Consider the following 21,431-nt stretch of genomic DNA (forward strand, 5'->3'; position numbering starts at 1 on the left):
GAAATTATGATTTTAAGACTAAATTGTAAAGTTGTAAAATTCATGGAAATTTGAATTTTTATGAAATACATGGGCTGTAAATATTATATGAGAAATTTAGCTAGGCTTGGAATAAGGATTAAATTGAATGAATTTCATTTTTCGAGCCTAGGGACGAAATCATCATTAATTAAAGTTTATGAGCAAAGTGATAATTTTGCCTAAGATGTGAATTGGAATGAATTGAGTATGAATTGTATTAAATTGATGTTAAATTTACTCGTATAGATCCGAATAGACCAAATTCGGAGTTAGAGAAAGGGAAAGAGAAAGTGTCGAATTAGTAGATTTTACGTACACGAACATTTTGAGGTAAGTTCGTGTAACTTAATTATTTATATTAATATGTTTGAATCGCATGTTGTATTTGTGTGAATTTCATAAATGTTTAATATATGAAATGAATCACATACACGATATTGTTCGATAAATGATAAGTTCCGTATGAATAATGAAATGCGATGGATATAGTATTTTCTCGTATTGATTTTAGTTTTGCATATGTTGCGAACATTATAGCTCGGACGAGCACCCTGATAAAAACCTTCTCGAGCATTCCTGTTACATGGTTTTTGCGAGCATCCTGATTGGTAGTGATCCTACATGTGTTGCGCACTACCGCAACTCTTTGTGAGCGTCCTGCTACATGATATGATTGGTTGTGATCCAGTATTTATTACAAACACAATCGCAAGTCTTCGTGAGCATCTTGAAATAGGCTCTTATGAGCTTCCTGACATGGATCACTTGAACTTCCTGTTATGCTATCCAGAGCTCCTATTACATGGATCATTGTAAGCATTCCTGATAGGCTCTTCATGAGCTTCCTGATTAAAAGTTCTTTGTGAACTTTCTGTTATAAACTTTTATGAGTTTCCTGATATAGCCTGGATAAGCATTCTATAACATGGCTCATATGAGCATCCTATTATATGGCTCGAGAGTGTGCTTCCTGATTATGTGCCCTTATAGGTACCCCTGAATATGAATTAACTATTTCTGATTTGTACACTTCGAGTGTACTACCTATGTATCCATTGATTATTTCAATGATTCAATGGGCAAAATCCTGACATGAGAAAATATGAATACGAAATGGATTATTACATTTATCTGCCTTAAATACATGAAAATGATGATACATGATAAACGGAAGTATGAGATGGTGATATATGAACATGGAACTTGTTTGATGAATATGTTCATCAAATATTATAGATTTGTACAGTTCAAGTATATTTTCCTGGGTTTCCATTGATATTTTAATTGATTTAATGAGCAAATTCCTGATATGAAATAATCTGAACTTGAGACGAAATATTCTGAAAATGTACTTGAAATACATGGGTATGATTTGTATATGTTATTCGAATTCATGATGTGGAAAGTATATGTATATGAGAATTTGGTTATTATTAAGCCCGTACATGTTTCTTGATGTTTATATGAGATAGTATGACTTAGAAACGAACTATTACCCGTATGTACATGAAGTAAATGGAAATGACATTACCTGATATAATGATGCATGAATTGGTTGTTATATGAATGTGAATCATGCTTGATGACTTTTTTCATCCATGATTAAGGACTATTATATGTGATTACTTGGCTAACATGATGAGGATATTTGTTTAGGGCTTGTAACCAAATTGGTTGATAGTGCCTTGCATGATTATTTTGAAATAAATATATGGTAAGTTATTTACCATGTTATACGAACCTACTAAGCATTTCGTGCTTACTCTGTTTTATTTTCCCCTGTTCTATAGTAATTCGGAGGCTTGATGAATTGGAAGCTTGGCGAAGATCACTTACACTATCCATCAGCCCATCTTGGTATATATGATAAATTAATTATGGTTATAATAGCATGTATAGGTTAATTAACAAATGTTGGCATGTAAATGTTTGGGTTATAACTAGTGATTGGAACGACTTGTGATGAACATGTTTTGATATGTATAAATAAGGCTATAACATGTTTGGTGTGTGCTTAAATGGTTGAATGATAGAAATCATGTTAGCATATTGATGATTAATTCTAGCATATTTGGTAAAATATGCATATAGGTAAATTTGATAAGTCAAGTAAGTTTTGTATGTTTTGTTACATGATGATAAAGTGTATTTGAGGTGCTTAAGAGCACTTTGGTTGTATGTGATGTTATATCATGCATGAGACGGTTTTGACTTGAATTAATTATTTTAAAAATGGGTGGTGAATATGTAAAAGTATTGGTGTAAGAGGAAGACAAATTGGGTGAGAAATGTGGCTTGGAAAATAGCCTATTTTTTGTCCATACAGGTAGAGCCACGGTTTTGTGTCTTAGCCGTGTGTGACACATGACCTAACACATGGGTGTGTGATCTGGCTGTGTGTCCCCTGCATCTTTGAAATGTCAAAACAGAATGCTTAGAATTGATCACATGGCCTAGCACAAGGGCGTGTGGCTTGGCCGTGTGACCCCTGCACCTAAACACAGTCTAGCACATGGGCATGTGACTTGTCCGTGTGACCTAAGTCAGAGAGTTGCACGGCCTGAGGCACGAGCGTGTCCCTTGGCCGTGTGAGCCACATGGCCTGACCACACGGTGTGTGACCCCTGCACCTAGGAAACTTTTTTTTGAGATTTTGCGAAAAATTCTCTGAGTACCTAATTTAGTCCCAACTCGTTTCTAATGCATGTTTTGGACCTCGAGGGTTCATATAAGGGACTTTATATTTGATTTCTAACCTGAATACTGTATAAATGAAATATTTGTTTACTCTATTTTTATATTCTGGAAATGCTTCGTAACCATGTTCTGGCGATGGATACGGGTTAGTGGTGTTTCAATCACTGCTCGACTAAGGTTTGAAGGTGTAATAACTCATTTTTCAGTGGTGTCACAAATTCTCGATTTTGGAGCGCCATTTTCAATATTTGTAAATATCATTATTTAATATTTACAAGTCTAATTTAGAAATATATTGAATTATGGTCTAGAAATTTTGGTGATTTGTTAGTTAATTAAGGTATAAGGATTAAATCATAAAATTTATAGTTAATCACTATAGATTTTAGTTACTGAAGGACTAAAAAATTAATTAAACCAAGGTTTAAAATTACAATTATTCCACTTTATAAGTAGTAGACGGTTAGGTTGTAACATCCCAAAATAGGGCTTAGTCGGAACAGTGATTTCGTAACCACAAATCTGAGGTCAAGAAATTATTTTGATATTATTTTATGGGTTATAGCATGATTATATAAGTGCATGATAATTTTGGTGAATTAATTTTGGCGTCTGAGTGCTTAATCGCAAAAAAGGACTAAATCGCATAAAGGGAAAAAGTTTTTTTTAATAGTCAAATGTGTCAAATTGCTAGAGAACCTTAATTGGGGGTCTTTAAAGTGAAATTAGGCCATTAAATAAGTGATGGCCGGCCATATCGGGAGCAAAAGAGTTGAAAAGTCAAAATTTGGTATGGTTGGTTTTTGATGACATAAGCAAACACTAATAAATTAAAACAAAGTAGCCACCCTTCATCTTCATCTTTCTTCACCGAAAATACCAGCAAAAATAAGGGTTTGGAAGCTTGAAATTTCAGCAAACTCTTCACCCTCACAAGTAAGTGATTTAGATGCTTATTTTTTTTATAATTTTTGTATTTTTGGAACCCTTGTAGCTTAATCTAGCTAATGAGGGGTGTATTTTGCAAAATGGTTGAAAGTCTAGGGTTTTACCATGAGAATATTCATGTTTTTTGCTGCATTTTTATGGAAGAAAATGAATCTTAGTTGTGAAATAAACAACTTTTGTGAAAGGTGTTAGCATGAAAACACCTAAAAGTATCATTTTATAAAATTTGTAAAATAGAGTAAATGTGTGTAATAATTGAAATCTTGAGTTGCGTTAGTTATGAAATGGTTTGGCTAGGCTTAAAGAGTAAGAAAATTGAATAAAAATCATTTTACGAGCCTAAGGGCAAAAGCATAATTTTGGCAAAGTTTAGGGGTAAAACTGTAAATTTTCCAAAATATGATTTTTGGGTCAATTTGAATAATTTGAGTCCTAAATAGGCTATATTTGAAATCATAGATCAAGGAAATCGAGATTCGGGCTTAAATCGATAAAAATACAAGGTTATGGTCTAATGGTGAAATTGTCGTTTTCGTATTCGAGGTAAGCTCGTATGACTAAATAAGCATGTTATCCATGTTATTGTTAATATACTTGAATCTATCTTGCTTCGGTTATATTGAATTATATGTTGATATTGAGTATGATGAAAGTGATGCCAAAAGGTAATAACATTCACGTGATGGTAGAATACATTAGAAATTGAATGGAATATGATCTCCCATAGAAACGAGTAAGTCGTATGTAAATAACATAACTACATCGTTATTACACGTATTTGAATAGATATAGCATAAATTGTTTGATGATGGAAATGATTATGTATGATGAAAATTGATGTAGAGGAACCTCCCGGTTGAACCTGAGGAATAAACGGATATTCATGCCATGACATTTGGGCGATATGTGTGTGCTAGTGTAAGACATGTCTGGGACATGCATCGGCTATGAGATGTGTCAGTATAAGACCATGTCTGGGACATGGCATCGGCACGGATATGTGAGAGCTAGTGTAAGACCATGTCTAGGACATGGTGTCGGCCTCAAGTTCGATAGCCAGTGTAAGACCATGTCTGATACATGGAATCGGCATTATACCCTATGTTTAAGGCTTAGTAAATATCCGATAGCTTTCCGAATGGTTCAACGGTGAGAGTTACGGTTTAAGCTAAATGAAAAAGGTTATGACCATATTGTGAGTGGTGCAAGTACTTACATGAAATTGATGAGATGTGAATTCAATTCATGTTATATGATTAGTAAGGAATGAATATGAGCATGTTGAGTAACACAGGTATGTATGCCAAACTCATGAGAAATGATTTCAGTTTATGATGCACATTTAGTGAAGATGTAAATAGGTAATTCATGCTTATGAGAATGATTTTGTGATGACCTTGTGATTATAGGTCTATACTTATGATGTATGAATATGTAACCTTACCAATGTGGTGAAAATGAATTAATATGGTGTGATAAACGTAGTATCGTTTACACTAAAACAGTTTTGGACAGCAGTCATAGTCCAACTTTAAAAATCCACCAAAAATTGTGGAAATTGAGTTAGAGGCTGAATAAAATATGAGATTAGAGCCTAATGAGTGTAGTTTGACATAGAAGAAATGTTGTAAGCAAAAGAGTTTTATATTATGAAATATTTTAATTGTAGTGAGACAGAGTCAGAATGACTTCGAAATCCCCTGTTTTGATTTGAGAAAATCATTGAAAATTGTACAAAAATATTTATGAGTTATAAGTTATATTCATAGAATTCTTAATGAGTCTATTATCAAGATAATATATTAGAACATCATCCAAGTCCCGCACTATGAGATAATTAATTTCTAGTGAAGAGGGGTCAGAACCGTTAGACAACGAAAAAGGGTAACTTTAAGGAATAAAACTGTACTAATTGGCTAAACAAAAAATTCTTAAAATTTTATGGTAAGAAGATATGTGAGTCTAGTTTCAGGAAAAATTATCAAAACTTAATTTGGAGTTTCATAGCTCCAGATATAAATAATTTAGTGACTATGACTATAGAAAATAGCTTGACTGGAACATGAGTGAAAATGCAAATAGAGTTGTATTACCATGAGAAGCAAGTTGATAAATTGCTTATTATTTTCATACGGTCTTACTAAGCTATAAAGCTTACTCCCTTCCTTTCCTTTCCTTTAGTGTTTTCAGGTTAGCTCGGGGTTGGAGATCGTCAGAGGTAGCATCACACTATTAAGTCGCTATCTTTGGAATAATGAAGTATATATTAGAAATTTCAAGTGAGTGGCATGTATAGGGATCTAGTTGATTGTCATGTATTATTTTGCTTTGGCTAAATGTGTTGGCTTATATTGAGAGTTATATGTATATGGCCATGAGATGTGGCTCATATTGATTATGGCTTGTAAGCCTAGCTATTCATGTCATGTCTAATGTTTATAATGTTATTATGCTTGTTTGTCATGCATGGTTAGTAATATGACATGTGTGTTGGATGTATGCTCTATGACCAATTGAAGTGGTCATAGCCATATAGTAATTGCATGTTATAAACACAACGTGATAATGATTGAACATGAGTGCTTGATGAATAAGTTGGTAACCATAATATAATGATAAAAGTGGTCATCAAAATGTCAAGTCTTATGAATGTGAAATAAGGAGTCTAGACTTGGTATTGGATGAGTAGATGCATTACTTGTAAGAGGACATGTTAATGTTAAGGATGTGTCTTAATAGAGAGTGTTTAATCACTAAAATGATGCCATGATTTTCAATTTTGATGTGCATAAGGTTGTAAAAGATTATGGGTAACATGAAGGCTTGGAAAATAGCTTAAGTGTTGGCCACACGGGCTGAGACACGGCTGTGTGTCTCAATCGTGTGAAGGACACGGCCTGGACATACGGGCGTCTGGCCTGGCCGTGTAGTTCGATGTGCATTCTGACGTCATAAACAGAGAGTTACATGGCCTGAGGACACGGGCGTGCTAAAGGCACACGGGAGTGTCCCTATGTCCACACGGGCATGTGACCCTGTTTTCATGGGAAAATTTTCTAAGTTTACCTGAAACTTCTTAAAGTTCTCGGTTTAGTCCTGAATTGATTCCAATGAATGTTTTGGGCTTTGTAGACCCAAATAAGGGACGACATGCATGTGTTTGAAAGGTTTTGAATTAAAAGAGATTTTGTGGCCCGATTTTTGCATGAATGTGTATGTTTAAGTTCGATAATGCCTCGTACCCTGTTCTGGGTTGGACATGGGTAAGGGGTGTTTCATAGGTGGTATTTTATTTCTAAATAATGTTATTATTATTATCGTGTGTTATAACATAAAATTTAAAGAAAATAAAACCATTTTTCTTTTCCCATTCATCTTTTTGGTTGAACCTTAGAGAAGGAAGAAAGCTTGAGCTTCAATCTTTTCATCCTTGCATGGTGAGTGATTTTAAGTCCTTTTCTTGTAAAATTTATGTTTTTGTGATTGTAAAAGCTCGGTTTAGCTGATCCATGTGTTATTTTTCAAAACTATTAAAGTTTTCAAAACTTTCCATTGTTGAATACTTGATAAATTGGTATTAATTTTTTACATTTTAAGCTTAAAAGTGAAAAAGGACTAATTTGTCAAGTTTAATTACTAGTTTTTTTTAACATAGGAACTAAACTGCATAAATCTTGAAATTGATGATGAATTTTTGTAATTATGGATAATAAAAGACTGTAAAAGGATGATATTGAGATTGATTTTGAAAGTTAGGCTCAAATTTGAAAGTTATGGTAATTTAAGGACAATATTGAATAAAATGTAAAGTTTTAGGGAACTTTCAAAAAGTGAAATTGAACTGACTTATGCTTATAATAGGATGATATAAGGTAATGACAATTGATAAATTGAAATAAATTATAGTATAAATTGGGAATTGAAACTGTCAGAAGATAATTGAGGAAAAGACAAAATTGCATATTAGTCTTTAACATTTTGTTTGTTGTTTTTTCCAGGTAAGTTCATATGTAACACCTTATACCCGGCCCGGTCGCCAAGCCCAAATATTAGGATGCCACACACAACAAATAAAAGCTCATTTTAGAAGAACTGTCTTTCATATTATCATTTGTATGGGCTTAAGAAAATCGTACTCTTTAATTATCATCATTACATGCTAAACATACATTAAATGGTCTTATAATAATAATTACGCATGCATAGGGTCCATTGAGAAAATGTTTCCAATCAAGTACATAGGTATCGATTCTAGAATATGGGTATCGATATTTTCCTCAAATGGTATTGATACTGCTTGGAAAATCAGAACCAAATTAGCATTCTGTTTCTCATCTAAAATCCAAAGTCTCAAAAATTATCGGTACCTTTCGAAAAGTATCGATTATTTTGCTCCAAGTATCGATACTCGTGATAGGTATCGATACCAATTTATGATTCTAACTTCCTACACATTTCAATATCAAAAAGGTATCATTTTTACAACACGAATATCGATACCTCTGTTTCAGACTAGAAAAATACCTCATTTTTAAGCATACAAGTCATTTCAATTCAAGTCTAATCAGCATGCATCTTCTAGCATATCAAATAAATGTCAAAACATCCATAATAATAGTTTCAAACATATTACGAAACAAATCTCATAATCCTAAGAACGAATAGACTATGGAAGCATGACAAATACCAATAAAAGTCTACCATATTGCATTATTTACTTACTCGTGTCATATTATACTTGTGCATTATTTACTAGTTCATTTACATGGTAATCATATTCATTTTTAAGCATATATCACATTACATATATAATCACATAACATTCAAGCATATCACAATACTCATACAATCACATAACATTCAAGCATATATCACAATACTCATATAATCACTTAACATTCAAGTATATATCACGATACTAAAAAACATGTTTAGAGATAAATTGGCACTTGAGCTATGAAACGTAAAAGTGAGCACTATCACCACTAATCGAATACTCGGATCTCCAACACAACACATAGACTCATAGAGTCAAACTTGTCCAAAAAATGAAGCATAAAGTTAACACTCTCTAACACACCAAACATGTCCCAAGAATGGAGCTTAGCTCACATTTCTTTATCTCTCCAACATGCCCCAAGGCCTCAACGCCCAAATCATATAACATATAAGTGAGTACCAACAGTCGGCATGTCAACTATATCTAACTGTTTCAAAAATCACAAGGCCAAAATATCTGTTATTAAGCATACATATATTACTTACCAATTTATAGCTCACTATCACTACATATTTACATCATAAGCACATAATTATCACTGTCACTTGGCGTGTTTGACATGACTACATATGCACTTTCACAACAATAATCAAGAACACGTCACATGTAATTGCATCCCATCTCAATTCACATTTTTAAAATAACATAAGCACATATTTCACAAGTTAAACATGAGTATGAGAAAGCTTAAACTCATAATTTAGAGTAGGCTTTTAGGCAACAACTAAATTCCCAAATAAGGCATTGAAACATGTCCACAAGCAATTATTCCAAACATTCACCAATACACTTTTGCCGAAAAGTCAAAAGCTCAAACTAGCCTTTTCTAACTCATAAATGGTTCTAGTGAATCCAAAGCTTCAACACAATAATTCACACAACAATACATTCAAAAATCAACTAAGGACTCACCACAAGCAATCAAAAATATAAGCCTAAACTAAGTTTTTGTAACACCCTTAACCCGTATCCATCGCTGGAATAGGTTACGAGGCATACCGGACTTATAGCACAATTCAGAATATTCATATATCAATAAATCAACTCTTTCATTAACACTTGTAACATGCTTAATTTGAGCATAAATAACTTAAAAAATGCATTCAGGACTAAATTGATAACATTTGAAAACTTTGGACAAATTAAAAATTTTCTTGAATACAAAGGTCACACGCCTGTGTGCCCAGGTCGTGTGCCTCACACGGCCACTAGACACACCTATGTCATAGGCCGTGTAGAAACAGAGCATACATACTGACTTGGGTCACTCTGCCGACCACACGCCCGTGTCTCAGCCCGTGTGCCACACGGCCAATAGACACGCCCATGTGCTTAGGCCGTGTAATTCACTGACTTATTTTAACTAAACTTTAGCAAACACACGGTTGAGTCACACGCCTGTGTGCTCAACCGTGTGGACGAGAAATAGGCTTGTTTTAAGCCACTTTTCCTCACCCAAACTTCAATCACCTAAGCTCACATATATCACCATGCTTTCATTCAATTTTGAAATCAAAACAACCATTTTAAATACACATTATATGCCATTACAAAACCAAATATTTATATACTCAAATAAATTCTATTTGTGCATTCAAACACATACGAAACCAATATGATTCTTTAGTAAATATACACATATAACCTCTTCAATAATTCAACCTTAAACCTCCAAGTACCAACTATTATTCAAACAGTTTCGATTCATATTTCCATCACATATCCATACCATTTGCATATCCTCATTCTATCAACTACTTACCAAAACATGCCATATCTAGTACACATAAACATAACCCAATATTTAACCAAGTTAAGCCAAATCACACGGTTCAAACACATCAATTCATATAAACTTCAATAGCTAAAATAACTTATACATCTCATATATTCAACTGGCCTATACATGCCATATTACTAATTTCAAAGAGTTCAAAAAATACCAATTCAACTCCTGGTTAGTGTGATGCAATCTTTGATGACTTCTAACCCGAGCGAGCTTTTAAATCATTGTAAAATACAGAAAATAAACTGAGTAAGCTAATAAGGTTAGTAAGCTCGTATGACTAGTATGTACTATATACAATTTAACAATTAATTCAAATTAGAGAAACATGAAGACATATAAATCAGCTCCCTCAAAATCAACACGTAATACAATAACAACCTGGTAATTCCTGTATGTATTCATCGATTTTCACTTACATATCATATGAAATTATTAAATATCACTTACTTGTCGAGCGTGTCACGTATACCTGAACTGATTCATATCATCATTTCAATTCTCGTACCATTATCTTGTCCATTGAACCATGGAAATAAAATTGAATATTCTATATTTTGCACATTAATGGGCATATATGTGGTTAAACCAGCTATATCTCAATTCACATATAACATTTGTTCATACGTCATTATAACCTATATTCATCAGTAATAACAGTAATTTATCTGTATCAACAGTAATTCATTCATTTCAACATAGCTTATTCATATGATCAGTAAGAGTAATTATGCCCCTTGAACTACGTAGAATATGAATAGATACTCGGGTGATACACACTAAGTGTATTTATCAGTAATCCATCAATTCATTATCCTCTCCGCTATTTCAAGCCATGATCTGTATGCTCCTCCTGAGCTGATAAACAGTAAACTATATCAAGCTGAACAGTAAGCTCATATGAGTTGAATCGGTAAGCTCCAATGAGCTAAAAATAGTAAGCTCTTACGAGTCGATATATTGGTAAGCTCATACGAGCTGTGCTGAGTCCGCAACAAATGTAGGAGCTCGACCAAATCGGTAACCCTAGTGACATGTCACTCGTATCTAACAAATTCCAACAGTTTAAACAAGGCTCGGTAATTATTCCACTTCATCATTTAAGCATTCAATGATCAATAATTCAATTTCTCAAATCATATATATGTTTGATTCAATTAAGTACATACAATTAAATACTCAATTCACATACCTAATGCATATTAGCTTATCGAATCCATGTAACATATATAACAATTGTGGCATTTCACTTTCATTCATGTAAACAGTAATTTAATCATATAATTAATAATTCAAATTTTAATTGAGTTATTCATTCAACTCATACACATTCATTTTAAACAATTACAAGTATTAATAGTTTGATTCTAGCTATACAAACTTACCTCAAGTTGCTCAGATGAAATTTTTCGTTTATTTGTCCAATTTTCCTTTTTCCCCGATCTAAGCTCAATCTCGGCTTATCTTGATATAAATAATATATCAAATTCAGAAATTTAACTTTCCAAACTATTCAATTTGACACATTACACACATTTTGACAAAATTATGCTTTTGCCCCTAATATTTCACATTTTTACAATTTAGTCCAAATCGCATAAAAATACAAATTCATACAATTCAATACCATCCCATGCTAGCCAAATTTTCTTATATTCATATCATCCCATTTTTCTCATTAATTCACACATTTACCAATGGATTTTACAAATTTCTTAATTAAATCTGTAATTGACATTTTTATCAAAAATCACTTTATAAAACTTGTTAATTTAGCTTCAAACTTTAATAATCTATCATAAAACATCTAAACAACCAAGAATTCAACAATAGCATCATTCAAAATGTATGACAGTTTCGAAAACGGAGATACGGGCTAGCTAGAAAAAGAAGCAACAATCTCAAAAACGTAAAAATCATTAAAAACGAAGCAAAATACATACCAAATTGGCCAAATGAAGTTGCCAAAATTTTGAAGGCTTAGAAATGGATTTATTTCAATTCTCCAATCGGTTGAAAAAGATGAGAATAAAATAAAATGGTTTTGTTTTTTTTATTAAATCATTTATTAGCCAAAATTACCTATTTAACCTTTAAAAACATTTAAAACTACTCCAAATGTCATGCCACTAACTTCCACTATCTTAAGAATGGGTTAATAACCACATATGGACCTTTACTTTAATGTTCTATAGCTATTTGACACTTTTAGCTAATAGAACACAAGTTTTACGCTTTACGCGATTTAGTCCTTTTTACCGAATTAACCACTTAAACGGTAAAATTTCTTTATGAAATTTTCACATGAGCATTCTATCATTCTGTAAACCTTAATAAAAAATAAAATAAATATTTTTTCTTTGGATTGTGGTCTCAAAAGCACTGTTCCGATTAACCCTAAAAACGGATTGTTACAGTTTTCATGTAACCGAAACCTTTAACACAACAAACTTTAAATTTGAGTATCTTGGTCCACTTAATATTTTTGCTCAAACCAATTCTGTTCATCTTAAAATTCACCTACAACTAATTCTCAACCTTCAATCCACACTAAACTACTCAATTCATGGTATCGACTTTTTCGACATGCTTATGGCAATTTTCCAAAAAATTAATAAAGCTAAAGAAATATTTAACGAAACTTCAAAGAAATTCTAGAAACCACTTAATCATGTCAAAAAAAGTTGAAAAACTCTTTCAAACCATATTTTTACACAAAATCCTGAAATCCACCATTAATGACCAAATTTTTTGCTTTTATTTAAAACATGTGATTCAATAACTAAATACTTAGTTTTAACGACTAGATAACATTAAAAGCTATAAGAAAATGATTCGTTACCTTAGTAGACAAAAATCTAAGTTTTGACTATTTTATAAATCAGTCCTATTTGCAAAATTAAAGGTATTTAAAGCTCATTTTCAAAAATTGATTTAATTTTCTAAATACCATACTCGAAAATATTACCGATATACCATGTCACAAAAATTCAAACATTCTAAGGCTAAAATTCCTAAATTTCCCTTAAAACTCCTAGGCCCTATTTTGGGGTGTTACACCATATGAGACTTACTTTATTAATTCATTATATATTTGTAGTATATGGTTTTGCTTTTTAGTTTGAATTGTTATGAATGTAATGTTTTTGACATCAAATGGACTAAATCATAAAATATGATAAATATGATAAATAAGAATAGATACATGGTATTGAATAGATGTGAATTATTTATACGATTGAATTACATGTATTTGATGATGTTACAAGGTTTAAAATGAATACGGGTTGCTATTTGAAATATGAAAAGCGTGTAAATGGTTACAGGGTTTGAAATAATACGATAACGATAACGATGCCCATGTGAACTTGGTAAATGATTAGGATAAAAATGGCATGCCATTAGAGTCCAAAAAAGGAAAATGGATATTTGATCAGGGGTTTATGTGATGATTTGAGATCTAGTATGCGTTGCGGATTCTCTAAAAGCTTGTATGAGCAATCATCGAACCTAAACAGAAGGCTTATGTGAGCCAATTTTTATATATGACAGCTTGTGTGAGCATACAAGTTTGATATCCAAATTCAATTTACTTTAGTTCTCTGGGGGAAATAGAAATGACAACGGTAATTAAAAAGGAAATGAAATAGTTGAAATGAAAGAATTCAATCTGAGTTGAATTGATTATGTTAGCAAATTGAACATAGCTTGGTTAGTATATGGTACCAGATGGAAATGCTTGTATATGTATATGAGTTGGTATTATGTTTTGTTATGCAAATGAACTAACATGTTTATTGTATGGTTGTATTGTGAATGAAAGTATAAGAAAGCTAAAAGATGTCATATTTATACAAATGTGTTTCAGTTGCTGAATTATTGTAATGTCAAAGTATGTTAAGCGAATTTCATTTGAACTTACTAAGCATTCAATATGCTTATACCATTTTTTTTCTTTTCATTGTAGTTGTCAGCTTGTGAAACGTGTCAATCGGATCACCTTGAAGCTCACACTAACTTACCATCGACTCAGTAGTCTTCTACTCATTTTAATCTCAATTATGTGGAATAAATATATAGGTGTTAATATTTGTTTTTACTTGAATGATAGTTGGTTTGGATTTGATCAATGGTTTATTTATGAAATGTTGTGGTTCATATGTATATGTTTGGTTATATGGTAAACTATGAATTTGGTATAAGAGTAGCAAACTTAAAAGTCGAATGGTATGGTTAATATGATGAAATTGAATGGAAAATCATTAATATGGCATGGCTAAATGTTGGATTGAATGGTTTCAAAGCATATGAAGTAGGTTGAATTCGAGTAGATTGTTTTGATTTGAATTGGTGTCAAATTGTGGCATATTAGGTTGGTTGATTTTAGAAATGATAGAATGGATGTTCTAGTATGTGTTTTGCCAGGTTTTGTGTAGGTTTTAATGTGCATTTATGTACCATTTGAGTAAAAAGTTAGTTTGGCATGAGAAATGTATCAAAATGCAATCTTTTGACATTTTTGGAGCATACGTATAGATACCTTGATAAGGGTATCGGTACATCAATGGTTTTTCTTTAATTTTCAAACATCGAACCTAAAAATGGTATAGATACAAAGATGAGGTATCGATACCTTGATAAAGGTATAGATTATGTCTGGTATCAATACCTTCTTTTTTTAATCCAAATTTTCTAAAACATCAAAGCTTAAAATGATATTAGTACCTATATGGGGTATCAATATCTATTATGGAAACTTTGAGAATTTTGCAATTTCGTCCTATTTCGTGCTTGGGTCAACAAAAGAGATTTTGTAAGCTTGATTAAGGCTCGATTTAATTGTATATCATAACGTGAATGTGCTAATGAATGTTGGAATGTTTTGAATGATTTATTTATGATATACTTAATCTAAAATTTTATAAATGTTGCAAAAAGGTCCCTATTCGATCTCAGGTTTACTTTAAAGCATTCGTATGCTTAAATAATACTTGGGAAAAAATGTTCTTGTAACAACCCATTTTCAGTTGTGATAGAAACAGTGGTTTCGGGACAACAATTTCGACGAGTAAGTAAACATTTTAATTTTTATTTATTGTTTATAGGGTTAAATTACAGTCGTATTAAAGTTTAAATGGTTAATTAGGTAAAAATAACTAAATTGAAAAAGGCGCAAAAGTTAAATTCCACTAATTGAATGGCCTTGGAAATATAAGTTAGTAGATCTATAAGGTAATTATGTCATTTATATTGGTGGTGGACAATGATGGACATGGGTTGGTTATTTTGTAAGTGTTAATTAAAGGGTAAAGTAGTAAAACAATAAATAAAAACATGTATAAGTAAAATAATGCTATCATCTTTTTCCATTTTCTTGTGTTTGCTGAAAATCATCATTATTGAGCTTGAGAAAATTCAGCCAAGTTTCCTTTGGTGCATGGTGAGGTTTTTGAACCTCGTTTTTAATTATTTTTATGTTTTTGAACTCGTTTTAGCTTATTCTACTTAGCTCGGGGTTGAATTGTAAAGTTATAAAAATTTTAGGGTTTTTCCAAGAATGAATTAATAATATTTATGAATTTTTTTGATAGATTATTAAGTTCAATTGTTAGATAAACATGTTTCGTTAAGTAATTTTTAAAAAATTTAAAGTTTAATGACTTAATGGTGAAAATAGTAAAATTCATGGTTAATGTTGTGAATTATAGAAAGTTAGGGGCTTTTTGGAACCTTAAGCATATTTGGGCTTTATGATATTTTATTTTATTGGTTAAATTATAAGATTTAGAGGCTAAACGATAAAAAGTTAAAATGGTAGGGGTAATTTTGTAATTTCATGTTAATATGGATTAGAGGTTTGAATTGGATAATTGTAGTCATTTGAAATATTTAATTGATTTAAATTATTATTTAGATCAAGAAAAGAATCAACCGAACTTGAATCAAGGAAAAGCAAAAGTTTCAGATTAATTATCGACTTTTGTTGATATAATCGTTATAGTCGAGGTAAGTTCATATAAATTTTATATTTATTAAATGTTATTGTGGTTGATTATTTGTTAACGTTATATTATTTACAATTGATTCGGTAATAATTCGATAATTGAATACTTGATGACAAAAGTCTCGTTTTTATCCTAGAGAATGCTTAGGATACAAATGACATGTCATTAGGTATTAAATGTTTGATGGGTGCTGGTCTTGGATGTCCTACCAATGGATGAGGTTATGCATTTGTTGCAGATTCTCCACAGCTCGTGTGAGCAGCATCGAGTAGCTAACATCCCGACTCACAGCTCTGAGCATTATTGAAAAGGTTATGGTTATATGAAATGGTGTTCCTGAGTATCCAATGTTATTTTAAACGGTTCAATGGGTAAGTAAAGTAATGGAAAGGTTTAGATATGAAATTACGGATATCGATGATTTTATGAAATAGTAAGATGAGCTATGAAAATGAATGAATAAGGGCATTAATCACATATGTAAAGTAATGTGAGTAAATGTAACTCATTTCATGTTGTATCCTATGTTTCATAGATGATGAATTGTTAAGTTATTTACTAATGATGTGAATTGTGGTCTTTAGTAAAGTCAAGTACTATATGATTTAATGAGCATGATTGAATGATTAAATATTAAGAAACAATAATTTTAAGTTTCTTTTATACGAACTTACTAAGCATTAAATGCTTACATAGTTGTTTTCTTCTTTTTTATAGATCGTCGGAAAGCTCAATCTGCTGGAATCTTGTCAGAGCCTATCACACTATCCACTGATCATTTTGGTAGTTTTTGAACATTTTGGTTATGGTTATAAATGGCATGTATAAGGCTCATATGTTATAGGTGTATTTGTATATGCTTGGATACTTATTACAAATGTTATGTATTAAGCTTGGTGTAAGCTTACATGTGTATGTGTCTTTAATCTTGGTGTGAATATTTTTATATAAAGTTGTTTTAGTCTTTTGATATAAACCTTATTTTAGTGTTTGAATCATGGTAAGAATAAATGTGAATGAATAAGAATAAATTATAAGTTCAGTATGAGTTTTATATATGAACTTGTAAATTTTAATGCAAATTAGTTGATGTGTCATGTGAATTGATGTTGATAATTGAATTGTGGTGTCAATGAGGACACATTGATTAGGCACTTATGTTGATTGTTTTGGCATATTTTAGGCTTGTTTAAATGTGTTTTTAAATTGTGGAATTGCTTGGTTTTGATCTATCTTGGTACCTAAGTTTTGGATGAAAGTATGCATTCTTTTTAAGTTTTTTAAGATGCACGCGGCCTGGGCTTATCTACAGGGCTTGGCCACACGACCATGTGCATTATAAATTTTAAGTGCAAGAATTCTCACACAGTCATAGTGAGTTACATGGTCTGAGCACATGGGCGTGGGTAGCCACACGGGTGTGTTTGAAGTCACATTGACTGGCCACACGGCCATGTGATCCCTGTTTCCAAAATTTTCAAATTTTTGTATATATTTTTGTTTTAATTCAATTTTGTTCTTGATTGTTCCCAAACTATTTTTAGGGCCCTGTAAACTCGTTTTAAGGCCAATAAATGTTATTTTTCTATGAATGAAATGCATATTTGAATGTTGTTATTTAAATTAATAAATGAATATATTAATGATGCATATTGTTTGATATGTGTTGTAATACTCTATAAGCCTAATCTTGTAATGCCCCTTACCCGTACCCGAGACCGGGACAAGATACAGGGCATTACTGTGCACGAACATGACATTTCCGGGAAAATTTCGGGCAATAAAATTTTGTTCCAAATTAAAACCAATCAATCATATTCATAATGTCCCTATTGTAGACCTACGAGGCCAAAGACATACATTGAGAATGGTCTGGGACTAAACCGAGAACTTAAGAAAGTTCTTGGAAAATTTCCTAGGTTAAGCCTCTCACACTCGTGTAGAGGAAATGCACACGTCCATATGCTTTGGGACACAACAGTGTCCCTTACCCATGTGGAATTAATTGAATTTATTTTTCATTTCGAACCTACAGAGGTTCTCACACTGCCGAGCACACGCCCGTGTCCCTGGCCTGTGTCCTTCACACGACTTAGATACGACCACGCCCAAAAACTCGACCATTTTGTTTATGATGTCATCATGCGTTTCGGGGAACACGGCCAAGACACACGCCCGTGTGCTAGGCCGTGTCCTGCACATGGTTGAGATACACTACCATGTCTCTACCTGTGTTTTTACTACCATGCATTCTGACCTAAAAATTTTAGGTGCAGGGGACACACGACCATACTACATGCCCAAGGGGCTGACCGTGTGTCACACACGGCCTAGAAACACGCCTGTGTGTCTATCCGTGTGGACCCTTTTGGAGGCTACAAATATAAGCCAGTGGTCACCTTCTATAACCACTCATATTCGTGAACCATAATGATGTTTAACATGACCTAAATATGTCCGAGTACTACCATAAATGGTCTATTGCATGTTAACCTCATCTCATTAGTTATGTACATGCTAATTTATCCTTTTTGTATTTGGGATTTCCTTCTCATTCAAAAACACATTTAGACTTGGCTCATTGTTATAACTCATTGCCAATTATGACCTAACCATCCCAAGTGATTTGGCCACATTTCATATGTCTATTTATAATATACCACATTTAATCATCACAAGAACATTTAACCACAAACAAGCACAATTAGTAGGTCATAGCCTACATCAAAATGAGCCATGTCTTATGGCCATATACAAAAAGAATAAGTTTAATATTTAAGCCTTTACAGAGGCCAACCAATGACACATATCACAAAATAACCAAAACCTATATATGCCATTGAAACAAAATAAAGTATCTATATACCAACGCAAGACAAGTTGATAGTGTTGACAATGCTCTAATCGTCTTCCAATCTTCATGAGTCCACGACCTCTGTAAAACAGGGAAAAGAGAGGGGGTAAGCAATAACATGCTTAGTAAGTCCAGCTAACGGGAAAGTATACTTACCAGTTATTTAGCATGCAAACATATAAGACATTCAGGCCAGACATTTATGTTAAAATTACCTATCACATGTACTCAACCATCAAGTTAGTCTCATGCCAGTACAATGTAACATCCTTCATAGATGAGCTCATCAATTCGGACATGTCTACTCCCATGTAACATTTTAATCCCGTCGAATTTCTTGGAATCTCGATGGATATCTCGTTTACCATCAAATCATGCAAGTTATCCTTTAAATACGCACTCCCAAGAACCTCTCTTTTATGGAGGGATTACCAGTCCAGGCTAAATCCACCACAACATAACTCAAAGAGTAATGTCGGGATTACCAGTCTAGGCTAAATCTTCTACAATGACATATACTCCTACGAGTTCAAGTCTGAATTACCAGTCCAGGCTAAATTCAGATCCTATTTGGATTACCATCCGGGCTAAATCAATCAAAGCACACATATTCTTCGGGATGCTAGATCACTATAAGATCACCCGTCCGGGTTAGATCCTTTATACCATTATTTCATTTTCGAGTAATCCATCAGACATCCCTTTTTATTCAACCGGGACATTTCACCACAACATTTATAATTCATGAGTTGTCATACAATAAATATTACTATTATAATTCATACATGTACATACATCTTTAATGTATTTAAAGATAGTTTACATTCGAGTTACACGAACTTACTTGGTTATTGCTTAGGTTTCGTATTTTAGTTATTCTGAAACCTTTCATTTTCAGCGATCGATCTCGAAAATTGGTTCCTCGAGGTCTATACCGGTAAAAATAAATTATTAATACCTCATGCTATTTATTTCAGACCTAAAATTCACCCCAGGAAAAATGACCATTTTGCCCCTAACATTTCAAAATTTTACAACTTAGTCCCTAGGCTCGTAAAATGAAATACATGTAATTCCTTGGTTTCCTAGCTGAATGTATTATAAACTCATACTAGCCCAAATTTTCCTTTATTTCACATTTCTACCACATATTTTGTACCTTTTGCAAAAAGGTCCTTTTAGGGGTTTTTCATGAAAATCAATTAGGAAAAGATGTTTAACACACATCTAACTTTCATATTCCCACATAAATCATCAAAGAACAAACATGTCACACATGGGTCATTTTTCATACATGAATCCTAGCTTAAAATATCGGTAGAAATGGAGAGAACATGTTTTAAGGATCTCAAAAATGCAAAGAACATTAAGAACAGGGCTAGGAGTCACATACTATCGAGCTTGGAAAGTGAAGAAACCCTAGCTATGGTGTCCCTTGGAATTTCAGCAGCAAGAGGGAGAAGAATGGCTGATTTTTTCCTTCATTTCCCCTTTTTGTTGATTTTATTACCAAATGACGAAAATGCCCTTCCTTACTAAACTTCAAAAATTTTCCATGCATGCCCATTTTTGTCCAAAAACTTAGAAATTGGGAAAATTACTCTTTAAGACCTTCTAATTAATAATCTAAAGTAATTTCATGCAAATTGCTTCTAAACTCCAAGTTTTGCAATTTATTCAATTTGGTCCCTAATTTCCAATTGGACACCTTACACTAAGAATTTCTTCATGAAACTTTAACACATGCTTACTTTCATATTCTAGGCCTCATAATAATCATAAAATAAATATTTTGACATCAGATTTGTGGTCCCGAAACCACTGTTCCGACTAGACCCAATTTTGGGATGTTACATTTCTCCCCTCCTTTGGTACTTTCATCCTCGAAAGTCTTACCAGTAAATAGGTTCGGATATTGACTTCTCATGGTTTCTTTAGGTTCCCATATGGCTTCTTCCACTTCGTGTCTGTGCCATAGAACTTTTACCAAGGCTATATTCTTGTTCCTTACTTGTTTGACTTCTCGAGCCAAAATTTTGACCGATTCGTCACCATAGGTCATGTCCAGTCTAATCTTAACTTCTATCAGTGAAATCAAATATAAGGGACCTGATCTATATCTACGCGACATGGACACATGGAAAACATCGTGAATCTTTTCTAATTCGGATGGCAGTGCTAAGCGGTAGGCTAACGGTCTAACTTTTTCAGTAATCTCGTAGGGTCCAATAAAGGTTTGACTCAATTTGCCTTTTTTTTCCAAATATCAAAACCTTTTTTTCCAAGGAGACACTTTTAAGAATACTTTATCTCTGACTTGAAACTCAATCTCTTTCCTTT

This window comes from Gossypium hirsutum, chromosome A10, assembly GCF_007990345.1.
Source record: "Gossypium hirsutum isolate 1008001.06 chromosome A10, Gossypium_hirsutum_v2.1, whole genome shotgun sequence".
NCBI lineage: Eukaryota > Viridiplantae > Streptophyta > Magnoliopsida > Malvales > Malvaceae > Gossypium > Gossypium hirsutum.